Genomic DNA, 11,211 nt, shown 5'->3' with positions numbered 1-11,211 from the left:
CGGTTCCCGAGACGTTGAACGGTCAATGATGCATCCTCAATTACATGCAGAGGAAATTAATTGGAGAAGCAGAATAGAGCCAGCACGGTGTGAATGCAACAGAGTTTGGACTCTCATATAAAGGCACCCCATCACTCCAATCCATCTACTCCCAAGTCTCTGCGCAACACTGCTCACTCCAATCCAAGACCAAGTGACCAGAAGCCACAAGCACCAATGGAGGCGATGGACGCGAGCGGCAGTCGGCTGTGCCAAATCATCCAAGGCGTTGGCCTACAGCCCCGCACCGCGCAGCGCTTCCAGATGGTGCTGGCGACCGCCGACATCGTAGCGCTCGCCGACGTCGGCTTCGCCTCTCGCATGGATGACATGATGGTCAACTCCATCCGCAAGTTCACCGCCGTCAAGAAGCGCGCGGACGACCTTGCCGTACTGCTCCAGCCCGCACGCCCAGGTTCCTCATTGCCTGCCACCCTCATCGGCCTCCATGGTGACGAACTCTTTCAAGCCCTGGTGGCCCTACAGGTGCTGGAGGTCGCGACGAAGAATGTGCACCTCGAGGTCACGCTCGCCGCGCAGCGCCTCGCCATGCAAGAAACCGTCGACCTGCACATCCACGTCTACGAGGAAATCGTCTACATAGGCCACTACAAGGCAAGCGAGGACAGAAAGACGTTGGCCTTCTTCTAACGGCTGGAATCTTTGGACGCCATTGTTCAGAAGCACGTCGACCTGGCCACGAAAGCCGCTGCTACTTAGGCGCCGTTCGGTGGGCCGGCGCCCTAAGTCGAGGAGGTGGACATCGTCGATGGATGCATCTCTTCTTCTTGCCTCCTGTAACCAGCACTGCATCGCCTCGTGGCCTTAATGTTTTATTAGTATGGTACTCCCTCCATTCCCAAATATAAGTCTTTCTAAAGATTCCAGCAAGTGACTACTACATACGGAGCAAAATGAGTGAATATACACTCTAAACTATGTCTGCATACATTTGTATGATGTATTCCATTTGAAATAGTATCTAAAAAGGCTTATATTTAGGAACGCGGGGAGTATATGGCATTTTTATTCCAGTCGTAACGTTTTCACTGTGAGGTGGGGCCGCAGTTGAGCAAACCCACCCCGCCCACCGAGCGTCGGCCGAGTTTAGAATTAGAAGAGAGAAACGAGGGAGGAGAGCTAGCTGTAGCATCGACGCTGTTGTCAAATGGGACTCGTGTTGATAGAACAGGAGTACTGAGCACTCGTCTCTCTTTTTTTTGAGGGAAAAATTAGTCGTATGTCTAGTAGTACCACTAGTTGGGTGCGTGCGACCTATAGCTGTCATCACTTTAGGTCTCCTTTTCGAACCGCAGCTACGCTTCAGAGTACATATTTTTGACGGATTTATCCTCCTATATGTACTCCTAGGCTATTTCCACGTGCTCCCATTCGCCGACATGTGGGACATAGAGCATCTGGGTCGTAGTGCATGCACGACTCGGAGCATATGTCGGGGTACTTTACATTTCAGACCTCGCGAATTACATGCAAACCCCCCACAGAAGAATAAATAAATGAATGAATTACTACATGAAACTGGATAATTTTCTTAGAAACCGGAGCACGTTCATTAAATTTTGGACATAACACGTTTATAAAAAATGACCGGACCTAAACCAGTCTAAGGGCCTCTTTGATTTTTCCCGCAAAAAAGGGCCTCTTTGATTCGCAGGATACTGAAAACACAGGAATGGGAAAAGTATGATGGCGATGAACCAAGACGAGGAGAACTCTAACTCAGTTAGAGGTTAGAGTTAGATTCTAACCCTGAACTAACTCTAAACCAAAGAGGCGTATGGATGGCAGGGTTAGATTGACAATAAATGCTCTTTCTCAATCATTTGACTACTTTGGACCCTATTGCCTGCCGGATTTGGTGTGGTCGGCTCTTCTGTGGCCTCCTCCCGCTCAAAATTGACATAAATGAACCATCTTTACAAATCAAGCATGCAAAACATGATAATTTTTACTTTGTCCATACAAATGAGATATCCCACTTAAACATACAAGTCGTCAATCAAGCTTCACAAAAAACACACTCCATGAAACAAAGCATGAGCTAACTCATCACGGAAGTCATTCACGATAGGGAGGGAGCCTGGAGCCCCTCACGCACTGAGGGAGGAGCTCGCCATTGTCGCTCTGGAGGAAGGCTCTGTAGAGCCCAAGCCCCGGGAACCCTTCCGAAGCCGGCCCTTGCGAGTTGAGGTCGACACCGGCATGGTTTGCCGAGCCGCTTGCCGCCGACTGGGAACTTAATCTTTGGGCCTCTAGAAATAATGCAAGCATGAAACTAAAATACCTAGAAAGGTGAACTTAATCTTTGGGCCTCTAGAAATAATGCAAGCCTGAAACTGAAATACCTAGAAAGGTGAACTGAATCTTTGGGCCTCTAGAAATAATGCAAGCCTGAAACTAAAATACCTAGAAAGGTGAACTGAATATTTGGGCCTCTAGAAAGATTTATTACCTCCTCAAGCAGCATCAAACAATTCCATGCGTGCACCACAAATCTATACCAAGTTTGATCAGGATCTACTTTTCCAGATCAGAATTAGCGCTAGAGCGAGCAAGATCAATGATATGGTTGTGAGACATAGAAGGAATGAACAAACTCACCCCTCTTGCGACCTCCCTGGTAGATGTGCCGCTGCCGCGCACGACAGAGGGAGAAAAACGACCGGTGAAGGGGGAGCGGGGCGACCTTCGAAGGCCAGAGGGAGAGGGCGGCCAGAGTAGGGCGGCGGAGGCTGGAAGGAGAGGGCGACCGGAGGAGAGAGAGGGCGAGCGACGCTTGGGCGGGTGGCCCTATGGGGAACAGAGAGGAGTCGTGCGAGGGGGGAGCGATCTGGTGCGGGCAGGGGATATTTTTTTAGTTCTCTTTTAGTGGGCCCGAGGATAACTAACCCAATTAGAACCTCTCCACCGGGCTAGTTTTTTTAGCTGGATTAGAGCAAACTAGCTCAAACTAACCCCTCGTGTTTCGATAATTTGAGGCTATTTCAAACCAAACCAGCTCTAACTCAGGGATCCAAACAAAGAGGAGTGTTACTGTACATGCTACAGTGTGGACCGTAGCACATTGTTTTTTATGGCCATATCACCACATTGTTTTCTACTGCTGGTTCACTGGGCTACCGTGGTTCGCATTGCTTGTTCACTGGGCTGTCGTGGTTCGCGCTGCTGGTTCACTGGGCTGCCGTGGTTCGCACTCCTCCGACCTGAGTAGTAGTAGTACTAGTATACACCGCTCATTCTTTGCTCCTTCTTACTACTCCGACATGTGGGAGAGCCAGCATTCTGGTCGATGTGTCATGCACCATATTAGAGCGTGGAACGGAAGGGGGGCATCACCCCGGTCGGAGAGCCAGTAATTCATGACTATAGTGAGTGGTCATATCACAAGTCTTTTCAGCAGTAACGCGCCGTCAAGTCGCACAGCCCGACCTTTCCAGCAGTATGTTTGAGAATCCGCCACTCGCTCACCCTCCTCGCCTCTCTGTCAAACCGCCTACCCAAAAACTGCCACGCGTACTGCCCCGGAAAAGCCCCGCCCTCAACTTTTAACTACGCGAAAATAGTTCGAGCTTGTTCGTTCTATATAAATACTTACTGTATGTTTATTCACCCGTGGGGTTGTTCAATGAATGGAGGGGCGAGGAGCACAAGTGAAAAATACTAGTAGTACTAGTAGTAAGTAGGAGTCGTACAGTAGTCACCTTAAATAGAGAGTTTCTTTTCTTTAATGCCACGTACACAAATTGAAACGCTTGTTGTGGAGAGAAAAAGATAATCACTCCACTATATATGTACGCAGGGGCCTGAGCGCTTGCTTTACTAGGGTTGCTCTCTTCATTCTCTCATCCTCTCCAGATATAAAAAAGATAGCGGTAGCGACATTTTCTCTCTACTCACCGCTGGTCATAGATCCGGCTGGATCCCTTCGACCGGTGTGTGTAGAGGACTAAAAGGTGCATCGTTCACGCGGTCATTGCCGCCGAGGGAGGAAACCCACAGCTGCCGGAGGGGCCCGATCCTCTGCCCGTGTCGTTCTCTCTGACACAGCGCCGGCTCGGGAGGTCCTTCGACCCTTCTTCCTCCCTGCCGTATTGTCCGCAGATCTGACCTGCCGCCGCCGACATCCCGGCGACCCTCAGGTATAAGTTCTTCGAAAGCGGCCTTGCTCTACTACCCCAGCTCCCCACGTGTCTGCATGTGCATCTTTTTCTACTCCCATCAGCTCTTCCAGAGCCACCTAAATTTTTAGTATTATTAGAGGTAAAGCTACTTCATGCATTCGAATCTAGGGCTTTGTTCAAACAACGAAGAAAGGGGGAAAGTTGTAGCATGAATCTAGGACTTGATTCAAAGAGAAAATAATATGGTAAAAGTAGTAGAGACCGGATACCCAACCGGTCTCTTGGTTGAAAAGGGAAATAATGGGAAAACCCAGTACAAACTGGATAAGGAACAGATCTATTATTGGTTGAAAAACGGATAGAAAGTGGCGGTTGGTGGACAAGTCAACAGAGTATGTCCAGGATTAGATTTGCTTCCCTCACATAGCAAAATGTCTCCAGGATTAGAATTGCTGCCCTCACATAGTAAAAGGTCTCAGGATTAGATTTGCTGCCCTCACATAGTAAAAGGTCTCCAAGATTAGATTTGCTGCCCTCACATAGTAAAAGGTCTCCAGGATTAGATTTGCTGCCCTCACATAGTACAAGGTCTCCAGGATTAGGTTTGCTGCACTCACATAGCATGAACAAACTCGGCATCACCATTTTATGCCTCCTTGTAGGTACATTGTGCTGATGCGTCCACTGTCGCATGTCCTTATACCAACCTTTTGCTGTTGTTAATGTAAGGGCGCATGTAAAATGAAGCGATCACACTGTTACCTTAGGGACATGTCTAACCAGTGTTATTGTTAATCTAACGCCTCCAATGATAAGATGCAATTAAACGGTGTTACTAATGGCACTCCTGCTGTTTTCGCCAGTATGATAAGTAAGTTGCTCCTTTACGCTGCTGAGTGTCCTGGTGTCCCCATGGTCCCATGCCCTTAAACCAACTCTTTAGTTGTTGTTGATTTACTATGTCTGGTAAACAAGCAATGCCACCATTAAAGTAATCCCATATTTGAGGAATCTCATTGTTGATCGTAATGCTTCTGGTAACATGAAGCATTGCTGACGTTTTAAAATTCCTACTGCCCTTCCATGATTGCCATAAACATAATTAAGATGCTTCTTTTCATTTTGTATATGTTCCGTATATTCTTATTGACCAGCAACTGTTTACTTTCTATCTTTTTGTGCAGATAGGGATATCCATTTCACCTTGTTGCTATTGTGACCTTTTGGTGAACTGCACAAAATACTTTTTTTGGAATGAGTGTCTTGTGCAGTTCAACTAAAATGTCATGTGGGCAACATCTCTCAATTTCGGTGGAACTGCACAAAATGGTGATTGGAGTTTCCAAAATCTCCGTCAAGTTCTGCTGGTAATCTCGTGCAACATTTTATTAGCCTTTGCAAGATGAGCCGTCACTGTCACCACAATGGCACTTTATTTTAGTGGAACTGCACAAAATGATAAGAAAATTATAGTTGCACCATACATGAGCCGGACAGCCAACCTTAATGTTCCTCAATTTTAGTACAACTACTAAAGAAGAACCTGCCAGCTCACGAGAGCAAGTACTTCTTGCTAGCTGAATGATGCAATCTTTGCTTCATTTCAGGTGAACTACAGAAAAAGGCGCATGAATTGAATCATGGAGCTGGAGGTTGACCTCATCCTAGTGGAGCTGCAGGTTGAGTTCAATGAGGCCACTATTAAAGTGAAATCATGCTCTTCTTGTTTGTGCTATGCAAACAGGAATACTCAACTACAGATGTTTTGACGGTCAAGAGCATTCGCCAAGTTCTTCGATTGTATGACATGGCTAGCCAAGATGGATTTAATCCCGATATTCACTTTATCAAAAGGCTCTAATGGGTTGGTTCTGAATCTTGCAAGCTGGGAATCAATGAGATGTGTAGGCATCTTTGTTGTACTTATTATTTGGATCTTATTTGTTGGTTCTGAATCTTGCAAGCTGGGAATCAATGAGATGTGTAGGCATCTTTGTTGTACTTATTATCTGGATCTTATTTGTTGGTTCTGAATCTTGCAAGTTGGGAATCAATGAGATGTGTAGGAATCTTTGTTGTACTTATTATTTGGATCTTATTTGTTGGTTCTGAATCCTGCAAGCTGGGAAACACGGCATGATGATCTAGAGGACAACAACCATAACAAATTGTTCAAACTTGGTAGTATTATCTTTGTGAAAGTGCGACAAATGTGTTGATCGTGTGCGTCCTGAGAATAATAATTCTAATTGTTGTGCATGTTGATCCTGTGGCACTGATAGAACGAGCCAATGCATTGCTTGTTTTAAGTATAAATTTCTACTAAAGCTAATTAAGTTTAAGTAAAGTGACCACTAACTCCTGTTATTACAGTACCAATACAGACCCGCTCGTGAACCGATGTGTGGCCGGAGTAGGTTTCTTAATGGAGGCATTTGAATGCGCCGAGGGTGCATCTTCTGCCGGGCGTGCAGCGGACGAGGGAGGGGTAGTAACTATTGTCGCCTATACACACTCAGTTTACTGTTGAATCCAGTTCCCCAAGAGCTGAAAAAAGAACTGCTGCCGCCGCCTACACACTCGTTCACTTGAAGAGACTCCAATGGCGATGCGAGGGGTGAGCCTACTGGATATGGACTTCAGCAAGGAGTTCTCCTTTGAGTTCGCCATTCAGTCCTATGGCTGCACCAAGTTGAATGTGATGTACACCAACGATCCGGACTCGGTGAAGCTCTGCCTCGCCGAGTTCAAGCAGTGCCTACAGGACAAGAAAGCACAAGGTTGCAGGACTAGACCTTATGCCCATCCATTCGTCTCCTGACAGGGACCAACAGATCGCCGTCGCCCAGGTATGTGTGTGGGATGAGGTTCTCATCTACCACTTCTGTAGGGCCATCAGAGGTTTTGGAGCATTCGCCCGTTTCCTCAGCAGCGCCGACTGCACCTTCGCTACGGTGGAAAGAAGGAAGAACACGACGATTCGGCCATCTGATGCAACAAGCTTGTCGACATCCAGAAGCAATACAAGATCATCAGCAACGGGCAGGAGAAGGACTCCGTCGTTGACCTCGCCGAGACCATCATCGACCCCTGATACGCCAACATGAAAGAAGACAACGATACCAAGGACCTGAACACGTGGGAGGTACCTCTGAATCTAGCCTACATAACATACGCGGCCAAGGACGCATACACATGCTATGACATGTGCAGGAAGATCTTGGACATGAGGGCGTGCCTGTTTCTCGTAACCGACGAGTACATGGACAGCCGCAACGTCATGATCAAGCGTGCCAGGAAGGTCTAAATGTTGTACTTTATCTGTTTATAAGCAACTTTATCATCTGAGTGTTTCATGCATTAGCCTATGTGTCGTAATTATCTGTTTTGTCTGAAATATTTCTTTTAAGAACCCATTAACCTGGTTGCTTTTTTTAGTGGCTATTTGCTTATGTATGTAACTAGTTCACTTGTCCGTTAAAAAAACTAGTTCACTCGGCTGGCGTGCTTTGAATCTCCTTCCTCCCAACATATTCCCCTCCTCAGGCGGACACAGCAGGTCTCTGAATTTTCTTCCACTTTCTTTTTCGATGCAAATTGAGTTTTCTCCCAGTACTTTTCCCAAGAACCAACTCAACTATCCCACGTCTAGCCTAAAAAATAATAATGCCCCACATACTATTAACTCATCAAATTTAAATGATATTTTATTTTGTAAGTTGAAAGTTCTTACAAAATAATAATAATTTCAGTTTATATATAACTTGGCAAGTTAACTCCTAGTGATTGCATACATAAGCTTGCAAAGATTTTATTGACCAATACAGTAATAGACGTGCAACCATGTGTTTATGTTTTATAACATTTCTCCGTCTAGCCCAACATGATATTTTCACCCGGCCCAGCAAGTCTGCGGATTTCGAGAAAATGCAAATGGAATTTAAATTCTACCATATATATAAACGGGCTGCATAGATGCTACATCATTGCTTCACCCAGCCCACCAAATGGACTAAAACAAATGGACTGGCTGACATGTGAGCCAGTAGGTCGAAGCCTAAGAAGGCGTTGGATTTACATCCAATGGCCGGCATTCTTCTTCAATCTCTCGTCTTCTTCCCCCAGCGCTGCCGGGACCGCCTGCTCCAGCCTTCAACGTCCAGCGGCGTTGTTTTGCGCTCCTCAGCGAAACACTACCCCGCCGACGGCCAGGCCATCCCTCCACTCCGCACCTCCTGTTATTCTCTGCTGAGTGTAGGCCCACCCCGCACCCGAACCAGTCAAGTTTCCCACTCCTCTCCGTCTGCGACTCCACTGCCACGTCTTCCCCATCTCCGGGTCGTTCCAGTCTGGGGCCTCGCCGTCGTCCACCGCCTCGGTGCACTCGACGCGGCGTGGTCAACATACGAGAGTCATCGGAAGAGGACTATACGTGGAGAGCCTGACGGCTGGGACCCACGAGGTCCATGGTCGCACGCAAGGAAAGTTCCTCCTTATTACGCATTGTACGTGGACTGTACGTGGGAAGGGCTTTTGTATTTCGCGAAAAAAACGTCCCCCTGCTGACAGGTCGAACCCACCAGTTATATCTTCGCATGCAAGAAAGTGCCTCCTTATTACGCACACAAAAATGAATACCCCCCTGCTAGCTGGGACCCACAATAGTGGGTGGCTAACTTGTTGGCCTACTAAGTTGACGGGGACGGAGGGCTTTGTCAACTTAGTCAATATGAACGATTCTAGCTCCAGTGACCGTACGATGTCCATCCAACGATCATAGTGCTTCTTCAACCTCTGGTCTTCTTGCTCTAGCCGCCCAAAGTAGCGCCGGTCGTGCCGCGTGCTCTTGCCTCTCGTGGCCGGTTGTGATGCCGCGGAGGCCTCACCGGCCCCTACTACTCCCACCGCTGGCCGAGGAAATCCCTCTACTCACCCACACCCCATGTTATTCTGCGGCGACGGCAGCCTCACGCCGCAGCCGAACCAGTAAACCCTCGTACTCCTCTCCGCGTGGGCATCCACTGCCGCGTCTTCCCCGGCTCCGCGGCATCCCATTCCTAGGCCTCGTCGTCGTCCACCGCCTTGGTGCTCTCAGCACGGCGTGGTCAATATGGTCAATGACCGACTTCCATCGAAAGAGTACTGTACGTGGAGAGGCTGACAGCTGGGTCCATGGCCACAGCTGGGTCCGCGGCCACAGCCCAGTTTTTTTGTGATTTGCCAAGTAAGTCGCTTTGTCAGGCCTGTTGGGCTGCAAATCTTTCAAGACGAGGAGAGCTTCATTCGGCTGGCCAAGAAAATAGCATATCAGTAATGAGAAATGGGTTATACATTTTTAAAACACATCAAACCGGCAATTAGTTTCAAATTTCTTTTTTTCATTTCGAGATTTTAAATTGCATTGATTTTTATGCGTGGACAATTTGTTGGATTTTATATTGATATACATTTATTTTTTAAAATCAGTTTGAATGTGACTCGAAATTTCGGTATTAAAAACAGTTCGGACCGCACCGAAATATGCAAAATTTCGTATAATTTTTTAACCGTGGCCACAATATGAGTTGTAATGCTAACAAAAAGAATATGTGCTCCAAAAAACCTTAATAATTAGCAAATGGACTGTAAATTATTAGAAATAATGGCAGATAGGTTGTATGCTGTTTTCCACAGATTTGAGGCTTTCCTAAAAAAAGGTTGACGCACAAGCAGTGACTGTTGGATTTCCATCCAACGGCCGTCGTGCTTCTTCAATCTCTGCTCTTCGTGCTCCAGTCGCTCAAACAAGCGTCGGCAGGACTGCCTGCTCCCTCCTCCCCACGGCCGGCTATCCTGCCGCGCATGCCTCACCACCCCACCGTACTCCCATCGCTGGCCTAGCCATCCCTCTACTCACCCACACCTGTTGTTATTCTCTGGCGATGGCAGACGAACCAGTAAACCCTCGTACAGTCGTACTCCCCTCCACGTGGGAAACAACTACCGAGTCTTCTCTGCCTCCATGCCGTTCCCTTCCTAGGCCTCGCCGTCGTCGACCGCCCTGGTGCTCTCGGCGCGGCCTGGTCAACGTGGTCAACGACCGACATGCATCTGAAGTGGACTGTGCGTGGAGAGGCTGACAGTTGGGTCCATGGCCGCACGCAAGGAAATGCCTCCTTATTACGCGCAAAATAATGATTCCTCCACCTGACATCTGGGACCCACCGAAAGGGCCTCTGTATTTCGCGAAAAAAATGTAACCGCCGCTAATAGTTTGGACCCACCAGCTATATCTTTGCATGCAAGGAAGTGCCTCTTTATTACGCACAAAAAAATGAATACTCCCCCTGCTAGCTGGGACCCAGTATAGTGGCAGGCTGACTTGTGGGCCTACTGAGTTGACGGGGACGAAGGGCTTTGTCAACTTAGTCAATATGCACGATTCTAGCTCCAGTGACCGTACGATGTCCATCCAATGACCCTAGTGCTTCTTCAACCTTTGGTCTTCTTGCTCCAGCCGCCCAAACCAGCGCCGGTCGTGCCTCGTGCTCCTGCCTCCCGTGGTCGGCTGTGATGCGACAGAAGGCCTCACCGCCCCCTACTACTTCCACCGCTGGTCAGGCCATCCCTTTACTCACCCACACCCCCTGTTATTCTGCGACGACGGTAGCCTCACACCGCAGCGAACCAGTGAACCCTCATACTCCTCTACGCGTGGGCATCCACTGCCGCGTCTTCCCCGGCTCCGTGTCGTCCCCTTCCTAGGCCTCGCCGTCGTCCACCGCCCTGGTGCTCTCGACGCGGCGTGGTCAACGTGGTCAAGGAACGGCTTTCATCGAACGTGGACTGTACGTGGAGAGGCTGACAGCTGGGTCCACGGCCGCAGCAAGGAAGTGCCCCCTTATTACGCGCAAAATAATTATTCCTCCACCTAACAGCGGGGACCCACCTAACGGGCCACCGTATTTCGTGAAAAAACGTTTCCCCCTGACTGCTGGGACCCACCAGCTACATCTTCACACGCAAGGAAGTGCGTCCGGGCAAAAAAACG

Source organism: Triticum dicoccoides, chromosome 3B (assembly GCF_002162155.2).
Source record: "Triticum dicoccoides isolate Atlit2015 ecotype Zavitan chromosome 3B, WEW_v2.0, whole genome shotgun sequence".
Taxonomy (NCBI): domain Eukaryota; kingdom Viridiplantae; phylum Streptophyta; class Magnoliopsida; order Poales; family Poaceae; genus Triticum; species Triticum dicoccoides.
This window is presented reverse-complemented; position numbering follows the sequence as displayed.